This window comes from Monodon monoceros, unplaced genomic scaffold (genome assembly GCF_005190385.1).
Source record: "Monodon monoceros isolate NGI ecotype Baffin Bay Population unplaced genomic scaffold, NGI_Narwhal_1 Super_Scaffold_15, whole genome shotgun sequence".
Lineage (NCBI taxonomy): Eukaryota > Metazoa > Chordata > Mammalia > Artiodactyla > Monodontidae > Monodon > Monodon monoceros.
In genome coordinates this window covers 69,932,429-69,945,843 of record NW_021703771.1, presented here as the reverse complement: position 1 = coordinate 69,945,843, position 13,415 = coordinate 69,932,429, and the positions used below count along the sequence as shown (strand labels likewise).

At 34.0% G+C, this 13,415-nt stretch overlaps 1 protein-coding gene across 4 annotated transcripts in view; it reads right to left on the bottom strand.

Moving 5' to 3' along the window:
* GRM1 (glutamate metabotropic receptor 1) overlaps positions 1–13,415 on the bottom strand; it is a 364,839-nt gene that overhangs the window by 163,290 nt on the left and 188,134 nt on the right. The gene's annotated exons all lie outside the window — the stretch shown is intronic.

Here is a 13,415-nt window from a genome sequence, read left to right as displayed (position 1 = left end):
CCTCTTCTGTTGGGGGCGGAGAACAGGAATGTCTGGGCCCCTGAGACTCCTGTAATAGAAGGTGGAGCCCTCCCTACCCTCAAGACTCACATGAATGCAAAATGTGTATTATAAATATCTTCTATAAAAGGAGCTACAATAGGTTCAATTATAACTTCAGAAACTTTCAGGGAGGCTAGAAGACTGTCTATCAAAGGTAGGTCTATGTGAATTAGCATAATGATAAATTTTATGAATCTGAAACAATGCTCATATCCTTGAAACTGTAACTCCATCTTTTTTCGTTAGTGTCAGAGAACACAACTTCCCAAAAACTAAAAATAAATGAAATTTTAAAATTGACCTTCATGTGCTATTAAAGTGTACTTCCTCTTTTTAAGGCCTAACATTGATAAGCTTACAATGATAAGATGTCTATGAGCTCTCTACATACTCAGCCCTACACTAAAATTTCTTTTCCCAACTTCTAAATAATGAATAAGTTTTCTAGACTGGCAGGTGGAAATTATAAACACATATATTTACTAAAGTTGTAGAGGAAGGTAAGAAATCATAGCAGAGCAAGGACAGGAATATGGGATTGCCACAAAGATAATAAAGTTTATAGATGTGTTTATAGATGGTATAATTGAATAAAAAGATAAATTGGAGAAGCTACAGGAATCAATAATTCATATGCCTGGTAGACTGTCTGTCAAAGATCAGACATCTCAAGAGAGGCTTTGACAGGGTACAGACTACAGTAAACTTATGATTGATTGAGTTCTTTTATATGCACCTATAATGCAATTTATCTATGTTGTCAGTTGAAGGAGAGTTGTATTCTTCAGAGTTACAACTGTCATTCCGCTGTTCAAGTTTAAGAACCAAACATAGATTCCCGATCAATTATCAATCCACTTCAGCAAAAAGTGTGGGCTAAAAAGTAATGCAAAAGATCAAATGCAGTTTTGGGTTTTAATCAACAGTTGATAAACGCTTTGCAGATGTATATGGGCCCTAAAATTTTGTACTACTTACCATGCAAGAGATAAATGTCAGAGAAAACTCACAGGCTAAGTTTTTCAATTCTTGGGTCTCATTTGACAACCATAAGAGAAAAAAATCTCTGTCCAGTTCTCTGTAGTCTGATGGGCACATATGAATGCTCTTTAAAACTAAATGAATTGTTTTGCCAAATAAAATGTCCAGTACCTTCAAAATAAATGGCAATGCACAACTTCCTGGCACAGTGATTTCAGTTTAGATGCAATGAATGTGTGGTGCTTCCTACTGCATAAGGTGACATCCCTTCAAAATAAAAGAATTCCTCATCTTTTAAAGGAGGATGCCCATGTTTCTGTTTCCTTTTACATGAAGCCATGGTTGCAATTCACCTAACTGTCATATCTGGTCATTTGATACATGTTATTGCTGAGGCTGGCCCCAAAGAAACATTGGTACGTTGGTAGCATATAAAGCTTGCATGGATCAGGACATAGTCAGTTGATGTCATCTCTAAGGTTTCAAAATTCTAAGTTTCATTAGTGCTTACTTATTGGATCAAAAGTTAATGATATTATGCATTATAAATATACTTGTGAAACTATTCTATATGATATTATAATGGTGGATCTGTCATTATACGTTCGTCAAAACCCATAGAATATGAAACACTGATGTGCAACCCATAAAATGCACAACACTAATGTAAACTATGGAATGTAAATTAATGTAATGTAAACTAATGTAAACTATGGTGATAATGATGTCAGTGTAGGTTCATCAATCCTAACAAACATACCGCTCTAGTGTGGGATGTCAATAATGAGGGAGGTTGTGCTTAAGGGTAAGGGACAGGAGATATATAACTCTGTACTTTCTGCTCAATTTTTCTGTGAAAGTAAAACTGCTCTGAAAAATAAAGTCTAATGAAAAGGGAAAAAATATTGTCCCAAGTGAAACAAAATAAAATGTTAATCAGTACAGACAATTATACCTGAACATTCCTTTGTCTTCATACAAGATATACCCTTGCTAAATCCTCCCCCTGCTATTGTTTGAGGAGAAGTATGGCAAATGGATTTAACTAAGTTCCTAATAAGGTAATCAGTTTGTGACTTGAGGATAATAACGTAATGATCCCGGGCTTTGAATTCAGAAAGACTTTATATCATATCTAAGTTCCTTTACTTACTACTTTTGTGACCTTGGACAAATTAATCTGTCTCTCTGGGTTTTCATTTTCTCATCTACAAAATGAAGCTAATAATATCTGCTCAGAGGATTAGTGGAAGAATTAAGTTAAATAACATATTAAGTCACTTAGTATAGTGCCTGACACATTGCTATTGTTCAATAAATGATAGACAACATTGTTATTGTTACTAGATACGGAGATAAAATACATAAAAACGCCTAGTTATAATTCGTGGCTACCTCAATGTTTTTGACAAGGAGAAAATCAAACTCAACAGTCAGGACATTTTAAATATCTGTAAAAACAATGTATATATGAAGGACATCCATTCAACAAGTTTTTGGAACTATGTTAACTGTTATTATTTTTGTTGTTGCTATTTGATTTTCTTTAAGGTGTGGCATTATTTAGGTTTCGATAATTTTGCAAGTATTATTATTTTTCCTATAGTATAGATTTATGAACCAAGAACAGAAATGGCCCATTCGTATCGGAAGCACTGAATAATCCCACTGCCAAGGTTTCCTTCTTATCTGTGTGCAAGGAGTCCTACTCAGCCTAAATTGGTGGAATATAATTCTGATCAATGGTAATTATGCCATAAACTATGCAATTTTCCTTCTTATAAAATAAAAGAATCACTTAGTGCCTCTTATTCATGATATGTAGAAATGCTGTGTTTTTACTTAAAAATTTTTTTATTACAAAACAAAACACTTTTATCTGGAAATTTAAGTTTTCCCTGCTCCATTAGAAAGAGGGTCACTTCTTTTCAAAAAGTCAATGCCTAAAAGCATGTATGTACAGCCAGTCCCAATTGGCTAATGACAAAAAAATTAAAATGGCTGCCTTTGAAAAAAAATTTTTCTGCATACTTTTCAACAAACAAAAATAGATTCTCAGAACATTTAGTCTTTAAAATTTGATCCATTGGAACTATTTCTTTTTACCTGGAATTTAACCTGATAACCAATTTACTACTCTTGGTGGGGGGAGTCATTTTAATTTTAAACTCAAGGTAAATATGTGCGGATAATTACTTATGTTCAGTATTAATATTGTTATTGGCCTTTATTCCTGTAATGAAGAACTCCAAGTAACTTAACCCATCTCCTAGAGCCCTTTTGGGGATGATGTTCAGTGACTATCTTCTTGGTAGAAAGTCTCCACCAGGTAGAAAAGTTGTAATGGATTTGAATGGTGCAGGAATAGGGATGTGAAACACAGTTTAGGCCATTGTACATGGTTCCTTAGAGAATCCTACTAGTGAGTCCCAATAATCCACAGTATTAGCTAGATCAATATTATACTTTGTATTGACTTTTTCTCCTTCTCTATGTCATTCTCCTTGCTCCTTCACCCCAGCATCTTGAATTATCTCCCATACTAACTACCAACAGCCATACCCTTGTTTTAAATTTTGCTTTTAGGGTAATCCAAACTATGATACCTTCTTAAAGGGAGGAAAGAGAATTGCCACAGAGCTGTCTAATCTTATGAAATTCCTTGAAATTTTTTTCTGTATATATTTTTTTCTATATATTTATAGAGGAAAAATATTTAAAAGGATCTCATATATATGATGGAGAGTGCTTTCTCATTTAATATTATATTAACATAGAAATAAAATCAATATAATACTAACATAAACATAAATCTTTTCTCCTTTAAAAGTTTCTGGAGGACTATTTGTATGTAACCTTAGGGTATGGTTCTTTAGATGAACAAGTTTCCTATTTATTCATCTCTTGAAGATACAATCTTGGGGGAAAAGAGCAATTGCCAATAGATTTTGCGTCACAGCCTGAAGAGCAAGTGAAAAAGAATCAACCAGGACCCATGTCCAGAGACCAATAACAAAGTTAGCATAGAATCACAGGTGACCATATTTGCAAGCCTGTCTATTAGAGTGTTTGTAATCATAACTGTAGAAGAAGAAACAACATGAGCAGTAATTTTTCAAGCCAATCACCTACAGGTCAATTGTAGAACAAATAAAGCATCAGGGCACAAATAGAGTAGCCATGTTAATTAAGAAAGCCCAAATGCCCTTGGTGTTAATAATGAACACCCAATTATACTCCCAATAGCTGGATTGCTAGCGATACTCAGATGGTGTTCTGAACAGGCATTGGATCAGTACAGATGCTTTCATTGCAAGCAACAGAAAATCTGCTAGATCTGTCCTAAAGAACAAAGGGAATTTATTGCTTAGCTAACTGAAGAGTCCAAAGGAAAGGCAGACTTTGGGTTAGTTTTGTTACAGTGACTCAAAGATGACATGAAAATCTTAGTTTCTTTTTATCTCTTTCCCGTTTTTCACAATATCATTATCACTTTAAGCTAGTCTTTCCTGAGATTCAAAACGCCTACCAATAACTGTTAGGGGTATATTTTTTCTCAGTTCATGTCCATTAGGAAGAAAAATTATCTCTCCGAATTGCTCACTGGAAAGAAAGAGGAAGTGCTTTTCACAGAAGTTACCAACAAACTTTTCATTTGTGCCTCACTGATCCAAACTTTTTTTCATATCCTTATCTCTGAGCAAAACGTGAAGCTAAGAGATTATTTAGCTGATTAGTTTAAATGAATCAGAATTTGCCCTTGATCCTCAAAATGGAGCATTTCTACCCAATTCACATTCCCCAAAGGATATTCAGAGCATAGCTACCATGAAGACATTTGAAAGCAAACAAAGGTATGTTCCAAGTTATGACTAGATGCAAGACAGATATCTGGCTGAGCCATTCTCAGCAAAAGGAAAGAATTTATCTGGTTGTTCAGATTTGCCACTACTCATTTATACTAATACAATGCATGGTTAAAAAATAATTTTTTATTCATTAGTTTTGGTAAGTACAGTTAACTTTAATTACATATAATTCCAATTTTTTGGTGAACATCTAAATATTATAATAATAGTATCATTTACAAATGGACTGGGTGTTCATATATAAAACTTTTATAGTCACACAGAATTTTATTTCATGTTTTACGATTAAAATTTGGGTGTTAACTTATTATTAGGGTATCATTTATGCTTTATTCAAATAAGGAGACTATTAATGGCCACTATACCAAGATGCTAACATGGGAAGCTATTTTAGTTCTTATTGAGGCCCTAAGAAAATAGATGCTAAATACCCCAAGATGCAAAAGTGAGGTAGGTACATGTATGACTTTAAAAAGAGTTGTTTTTTAACTGAAAACCAATTCTGTTACCCTTACCCTTTTCTCATATTATGAGTCTGATATGACTGAAGTTGAATTGGCTGGAGAAAAAAGAACATCAGAAGGAGGACTTCCCTGGAGATAATTATACTGTGAGTACCTCCCCCACCTTCTTGCTCTTTCTACTAAACTAGTAAGAGGACTTCAAGGAAACTACAAGAGAGTTCAATATACAGCCCTGGATCTTGTTAGACACCATGTCTGAGCCATCTAATAGGTAAAAGGCTAAAGCTTCCTGTAAAGGAGCTGAAACAAGAAAGTTGCACCCCCACTGACGAGTCAAAGGCACCACAATCTTTGCAGATGAGATATTGGTCATGCAAAAGAGAAAACAAGACTGTATTTTTCTTAGGTTTTCCAAGAAGCACTACCTACAGGGCTAAGGGGATCTTAGCAGAGAGAGATTGGAAATATTTCCAGATGCCCAGAGATGATGGAGAAAACAAGCAACCAGCTGGAGACAATGCATCTCCTGTGCTGGGGGGTGGGGGCCAGAGGAGCAGGGTCAAAGTCTCCCTAGAACCCATGAAAGTTCCCCAAGAGTAAATATCAGCTTTGATCCCTGGTAGCTCTCCAGAGGATTGATACTAACTCACCAGTATCAGTCAAATAAGACCTGTTCTCATTCTGTTCTCTTGTCTTTTCTCCTTCCCTTTCTCCCATCCCAAGCAGCAGTTACTGGTTGAGGAGATATTGCTAGCAGAGGAAACAGCTGTCCAATTCCTTCCCCAGTCAGACTTCAAACTCCTATCTTTATCAGGCTGTCTTTAAGGTAAAGCAGAAGTTTTAAGTGTAATCAAAATTCCAAGTTGTTTATTATTACACTGTATTGGACATATTAATTACTGAACAGAGACCCTTTTGTGATTAGAAGTGAATGTGGGGCTTTTTATTATCTAAGTTATGAAACCTACCCTGTATATCATTTAAGGGCAGAAGACAAATTATCATCCTTTAGTGCAAGATTAAAGGGAGAGTTGTATAAAAAAATGAAGTCGCTTTATGATTGCACCTCGGAGTTTTGCTCTTTGAACATAATGACTACAAGCCCCTTCTGTCATTAGGATGAGAAGCATAGGACTTATTTAGCAAGTTGTACTTAGCTCTTTTAAACATCATTAAGATAGTTCTGTCACTAGAATATATTTTCAGAAGTCATTTGCTGCATTGTTTTTAAAAATATAATAAATTTCACCATTCCAGCAAACGCTCCCCACCCTCACTCTGGTATTTCATTATTGACCAATTATATTTAATGGGTTTTTTAACTCCTTAGAGTAAAGCACTGGAGAAATATTATCTGTAACCAATAATTAGATGATTCAATATTTATTTGTATTAACAGTTTATAATAGAATGGTTTAGCTTTGTTGGGTGATGACATCACATCTAGGCCAATGAGGTTTCTATGGTAACACAGCTGGATTTCTGGCAGGCCCAAACTATTCACAAGTAATGAAGTTATTAAGGTTATTTTTCTCCCTTAAAAATGGATCTTCCATAACATTCAGAAACTATACTATATGCCTGGGCCGTAAGGATACAGCTAAAATGTATCAAAACAGTAAACTATGATCTTAATCATACTTAAAATGTAGAAAACTCACTTTCCTGTGGTTGAACATGGGTTATAATGATTATAGTGTATATAAAAGGGTATTAGAATGTGGTACTCTATACAGAGATTATAAATGTAAGCCTAGAATCACAGTACATTGAATTGTGATTTCTTTTAATGTGGTGTAAAACATGGCAGAAAGAGGGTGATACACTGGTGATGAAGAAGGTGTTCCAAAGACAGTGGGATTGCTTTGTTTTTCCACTACGATAATTTTTTTTGTGCAGGTGTATTTTAGTAATATTGCTGACAAAAATGAAATTTTCCAAGGCTGCTGTATAGATGATTTTTTAAGGTTTCCTTAAATTAAGAAAACAATTTCTTGCAATTGGAAGAAATGAAATTCTTTATTGAAGTCTCAATAATTTTAAGAAAACTGAAATCATACCAAGCGTCTTTTTCAACCACAACACTATGAGACTAGAAGTCAACTGCAAGAAAAAAAAAGTGCAAAAAATGCAAACACATGGAATCTAAACAATATGTCATTGAACAACCAATGTGTCACAAAGAAATCAGGAAATCAAAAAATACCTGGACACAAATGAATTTGGAAACACAATATTCCAAAATCTATGGGACACAGCAGAAGTGGGAACTTCCTAAGAGGGAAGTTTATAGTGATAAAAGCCCATCTCAGGAAATAAGAAAAATATCAAATAAACAATTTAACCTTACACCTAAGAAACTAGAAAAAGAAGAACAAACAAAACCCAAAGTAGGTAGAAGAAAAGGAATAATAAAGATCAGAGTGGAAATAAATGAAACAGAGACTAAAAAAATAGAAAAGATCAATGAAATTAAGAGCAGTTTCTTTGAAAAGATAAACAAAATTTAGCAACCTTCATCAAGAAAAAAAGAGAAAGGGCCCAAATAAATAAAATCAGAAATGAAAAAGGAGAAGTTACAACTGACACCATGGAAATACAAAGAATCATAAGAGATTACTACAATTATACACCAATAAAATGGACAACCTAGAAGAAATGGAAAAATTCCTAGAAACATACACTCTATCAATACTGAATCAAGAAAAATTGGAAATATGAACATACCAATTACCAGTAATGAAACTGAATTATTAATTTTTAAAAACTTCCAACAAACAAAAGTTCAGGACAAGATGGTTTCACAAGTGAATTGTACCAAACATTTAAGAAAGTTAAGTCCTATCATTCTCAAACTATTCCAAAAATTTGGAGAAAGAATTCCAAACTGACTCTAGGAGGCCAGCACCACTCTGATACCCAAACCGGACAAGGATACCACAAAAAAAGAAAATTACAGGGCAATATCACTGATGAATATAGAAGCAAAAATCCCTAGCAAAATGTTAGCAAAACAAGTTCAACAATACATTGAAACGATCGAACACCATGATCAATTGGGATTTATCCCAGGGGTGCAAGGATGGTTCTACATCTACAAGCAAATCAATCAATGTGAAATACCACATTAAATAATTGAAGAACAAAAATCATATAATCATCTCAATAGATGCACAAGAAGCTTTTGACAAAATTCAACACCCAGTTATAATAAAAACCCTCAACAAAGCGGATATAGGATCATAATAAAGGCCATATATGACAAACCTACAGCCAATATCATTCTCAAAGTGAAAAGCAAAAAGCATTTCCTCGAAGATCAGGAACAAGACAAGGATGTCCACTCTCACCACATTTATTCAACATAGTATTGAAAGTCCTAGCCACAACAATTACACACGAAATAAAAAAAGAAATCCAAATTGGAAAGGAAGAAGGAAAAGTGTCTCTGTTTGCAGATCACATGATACTATATGTAGATAATCCTAAAGACACCACCCAAAAGCTATTAGAACTAGCAAATGAATTCAGTAAAGTTACAGGATACAAAATTAATATGCAGAAATCTGTTGTATTTTTATACACTAACAACAAAATCTCAGAAAGAGAAATTAAGAAAGCAATCATTTACAATGCTTCAAAAAAATAAAATATCTAGGATTAAATTTAAACAAAGGGATAAAAGACTTGCACTTAAAAAACTATAATACATTGATGAAAGAAACTGAAGATGACACAAACAAATGGAAAGATATGCCACACTCGTGGATTGGAAGAATTAATGTTGTTAAAATGACCATACTATCCAAGGCAATATACAGGTTCAATGCAATCCCTATCAAAATACCAATGGCATTTTTCACAGAACTAGAACAAATAATTCTAAAATTTGTATGGAAACACAAAAGACTCCAAATAGCTAAATTGTATTGAGCAAGAAGAACAGAGCTGGAGGAATCATGCTCCCTAATTTCAAACTATACTACAAAACTACAGTAATCAAAACAGTATGATGCTGGCACAGAACAGACACATAGATCAATGGAACAGAAAAGAGAGCCGAGAAATAAACGCACATTTATATGGTCAATTACTCTATGACAAAGGAGGCAAGGTTATACTATAGGTAAAAGGCAACATCTTCAATAAATGGTCTTGGAAAAACTGGGCAGCTGCATGCAAAAGAATCAAACTGTACTACTTTCTCACATGATATACAAAAATAAAATCAAACTGGATTAAAGACTTAAATGTAAGACCTAAAACCATAAGAGCCCTACAAGTAAATGTAGGCAGTATGCCCTTTGACGTCAGTCTTAGCAATATCTTTCTAGATAGGTCTCCTCAGACAAACAGAAACAAATGCAAAAATAAATGGATGGGACTATATTAGACTAAAAGCTTTTGAACAGCATAGGAAACTATCAAAAAAACAAAAAAGCAACCTACTGAATGGGAGAAGATATTTGTAAACAATATATCTGATAAGGGGTTGGCATCCAAAATATACCAAAAACATATAATTCAACATCAAAAAAAAAAAAACCCAAACTAACAACTCAATTAAGAAATGGGCAGACGGCCTGAATAGACATTTTTCCAAAGGAGACACACAGATGGCCATCAGATACATGAAAAGATGCTCAGCATCACTAATCATTAAGAAATGCAAATCAAAACTACAATGAGATATCACCTGTCAGAATGGCTATTATCAAAAAGACAACAAATAGCAAGTGTTGGTGAGGATGTAGAGAAAAGGGAACCCAGGTGAACTGTTGGTGGATATGTAAATTGGTAGAGCCACTATGGAAAACAGTACGGAGGTTACTCAAAAAATTAAAAATAGAACTACCATATGATCCAGCAATTCCACTGGGTACTTTTCCAAAGAAAACAAAAATACTAATTCAAAAAGATATGTGCACCCTTAGGATCACTGCAGAATTATTTACAGTAGCCACCATAAGGAAGCAACCCAAGTGTCCATCAATAAATGAGTGGCTAAAGAATATATATATACATATATATATATAATGGAATATTATTCAGCCTTAAAATATAATGAAATCTTGCCATTTTCAACAACATGGATGGACCTAGAGATTATTATGCTAAGTGAAATAAGTCAGAGAAATACAAATACTGTATGCTTTCACTTATATGTGGAATCTAAAAAGCAAAACAAGCAAACATAACAAAACAGAAACAGACTTATAGATACAGAGAACAAACTGGTAGTTGCTAGAGGAAGGAGCGTAGGGAAATAAGTGAAATAGGTGACAGAGATTAAGAGGCACAAACTTAAGCAGTTATGAAAAAGATGAGTCACAGGGGTGTGATGTGCAACAAGGGAGTATGGTCGATAATACTGTAATAACTTTGTATGTGACATATGTTAACTGGACTTATGGTGATCAATTTGTAATGTAGAAAAATATTAAATCCCTATGTCATACACCTGAAATCAATATAATATTGTAAGTCAGTTATACTTTAAAAAAGATAAAAAATTCTATGCTCTTAGCAACTTTCAATATATAATACAATATTGTTAACTATAAAAAATCACAGAATCTGACAGTCTGATAGCACATTAAAATTCAGCAAATGTTGAAAAATTTATTAAAAATAAAATGACTTGGGCTTCCCTGGTGGCGCAGTGGTTGAGAGTCCGCCTGCTGATGCAGGGGACTCGGGTTCGTGCCCCGGTCCGGGAAGATCCCACATGCCGCAGAGAGGCTGGGCCTGTGAGCCATGGCCGCTGAGCCTGCGCGTCCAGAGCCTGCTCGTCCGGAGCCTGTGCTCCGCAACAGGAGAGGCCACAACAGTGAGAGGCCCGCGTACCGCAAAAAAAATAAAAATAAAAAATAAAATAAAATGACTTTTAGCATTGGACCTGATATTACACATTCAATTAAATATACATTTCATTTCAAGTGAGGGTATTCAATATCAAATTGATAATTTAATGAAGTAACTATCTATGTCTATGTTCCTTTCCATTCCTAATATAAGTATTTGAATTTTAGTTTCTGATCTCAAAATGATATACTTAAATGTATCCAAAAATTTAAATGCAGTATACATTTTACGTGGATATATGGAAGACACTTAACAAATATACATATATATTCCCTATATAAATCCTAAGTGGTTCTTTCCTACTTTCTTGAAACCCTCCTTGTTCATAATACTTCACCTACATAATCCTGCATGTGTGTTCAGGTGCACGTGTACACGCACACACAAAGCAACAACAATGACAAATTTCATTTGCATGAAAGTATTTATAAACGAAGTAGAATTTACTCAAGTTTTAGCAAGGGAGATGGAGAGGATTTGCAAACTCTTGGTTTTTTCCTTCCCCAAAGTAAACCCCTAACTTGCCATTAATACAAATTCCTTTTCTCTTTAGATCATTATTCATAATTTATTTTTACCAAGAGTTTATAAGAAATATATTTACCCACTATGGATACACATAAAATTGAACACATTACAAAACAATACTTAATCTTTATGATATATATATGCTAATATTTCCTAAAAACAATACTTCATCTTTACTACATGTTATGCAGTGATATTTTCTATTCTTTTCATTTTTTTTTATTATGACTGGTCTCTGTCTATTAATTGAGATTATGAACCTCTAATGAGACGTGACCTGTAGTTTGAAAACTACTGCTCCAGGTTGCCTCACAGACTGACTGCCCTACCTCTTGTTTCATTCATTCTTCATTTTTCAGAGTTGCTCTCTTCTTTGCATGAAACCTGGGAGCAAGTTCTACCTGAGTCTCCAAAGTCTTGCTCCTACCCTCTGGTGTTTTTATCAAAGCCTCTTCTCAACAAGGCTCGTCTCTTCCTACAAAGACTTTCTCACACCAGTTGCTACAAAGATAACATATTCTCTTTAGTCTCACACATGTAAAATATTACCATGGGCAGAAACTTTAGTTAATAAAATGCTTTCTACTTAAAATAATACTTCAAACCCATCCACCCAGATTGTGATTTGAATGCTCTTTCTTAAAGCAGATGTATTTGATCATACCATTTCAAACTCTAAGTGAGAAATGAGTGCAAAGAAAAATCTAAAGCTTTTAAAAATAACCAAGCCTTAAGCAACCAAGGGAATTAGAGAAAAAAGAAGTCACAAAATCATTTCTAAAACATAATGTAATTTGGCTCTTCGAAGATGGAAAAATCAGACAAACCATGGGTAGGTGTCTCCAAATCATTCCACTAAAGAAATAAGAGAAAGAAATAAGAGAACAGATTTAACTGTGATTAAAGCCATGTTGTTTTCCTTATAATATTATTTCAAGAAAGATATGTTACAAACAAACTATACCTGTGATAGAAAGCATTTTCTCAGTTTCACTTTTGATTAAATATTAAATTTACCTAGTGAGTCTCCAGAAATTGACACACAATGTCTTAACAAAAGGCAAGATATTATATCTGAAATTATAGATGTATTCAGAGAAGCCACCTCTTTACGGCAGGTATATTCTACCACCTGTTTAATTAAAGCAGGATCTGGACCCTTTCAGGTTCATTCTTCTGATTTATTTATATGTTTTATTCAGTAAGGAATTCATTTATTTATGTCTGTTCTTCTGATCCTAACTGAATTTGTCAGAATCTGGCAAGCACATCACTAATTTATACATCATTTATGATTTCTCAAAGTTTCTTTAGCAAAGTTCAGACTCTATACTCAAGAATCAATGGCAGGGCACGTGCTTCAGAGAATATCTTTATTCCAAATATTTTAAAGTATAAGTTTGCATCTGCAAATGATCTTCTGATTCAAAAATATTTTCACACACACACAAAAAGAATTTTGTGTCTGTATTGTGTCTATTCAGTACTTCACCACCACAGTAAGAAATGGTTTCATTTTGGCAGGTTAGAGATTGTTATTAAGTGAGCGCCACCCACCCCATGCCCTGTATGAGGACCTCAACAAATTATTAAACTCTCTAAGCCTGGTAATTTTTCTATCTCTAAGATGGAGATAATAATCACAGGGTTATTATGATTATATTGC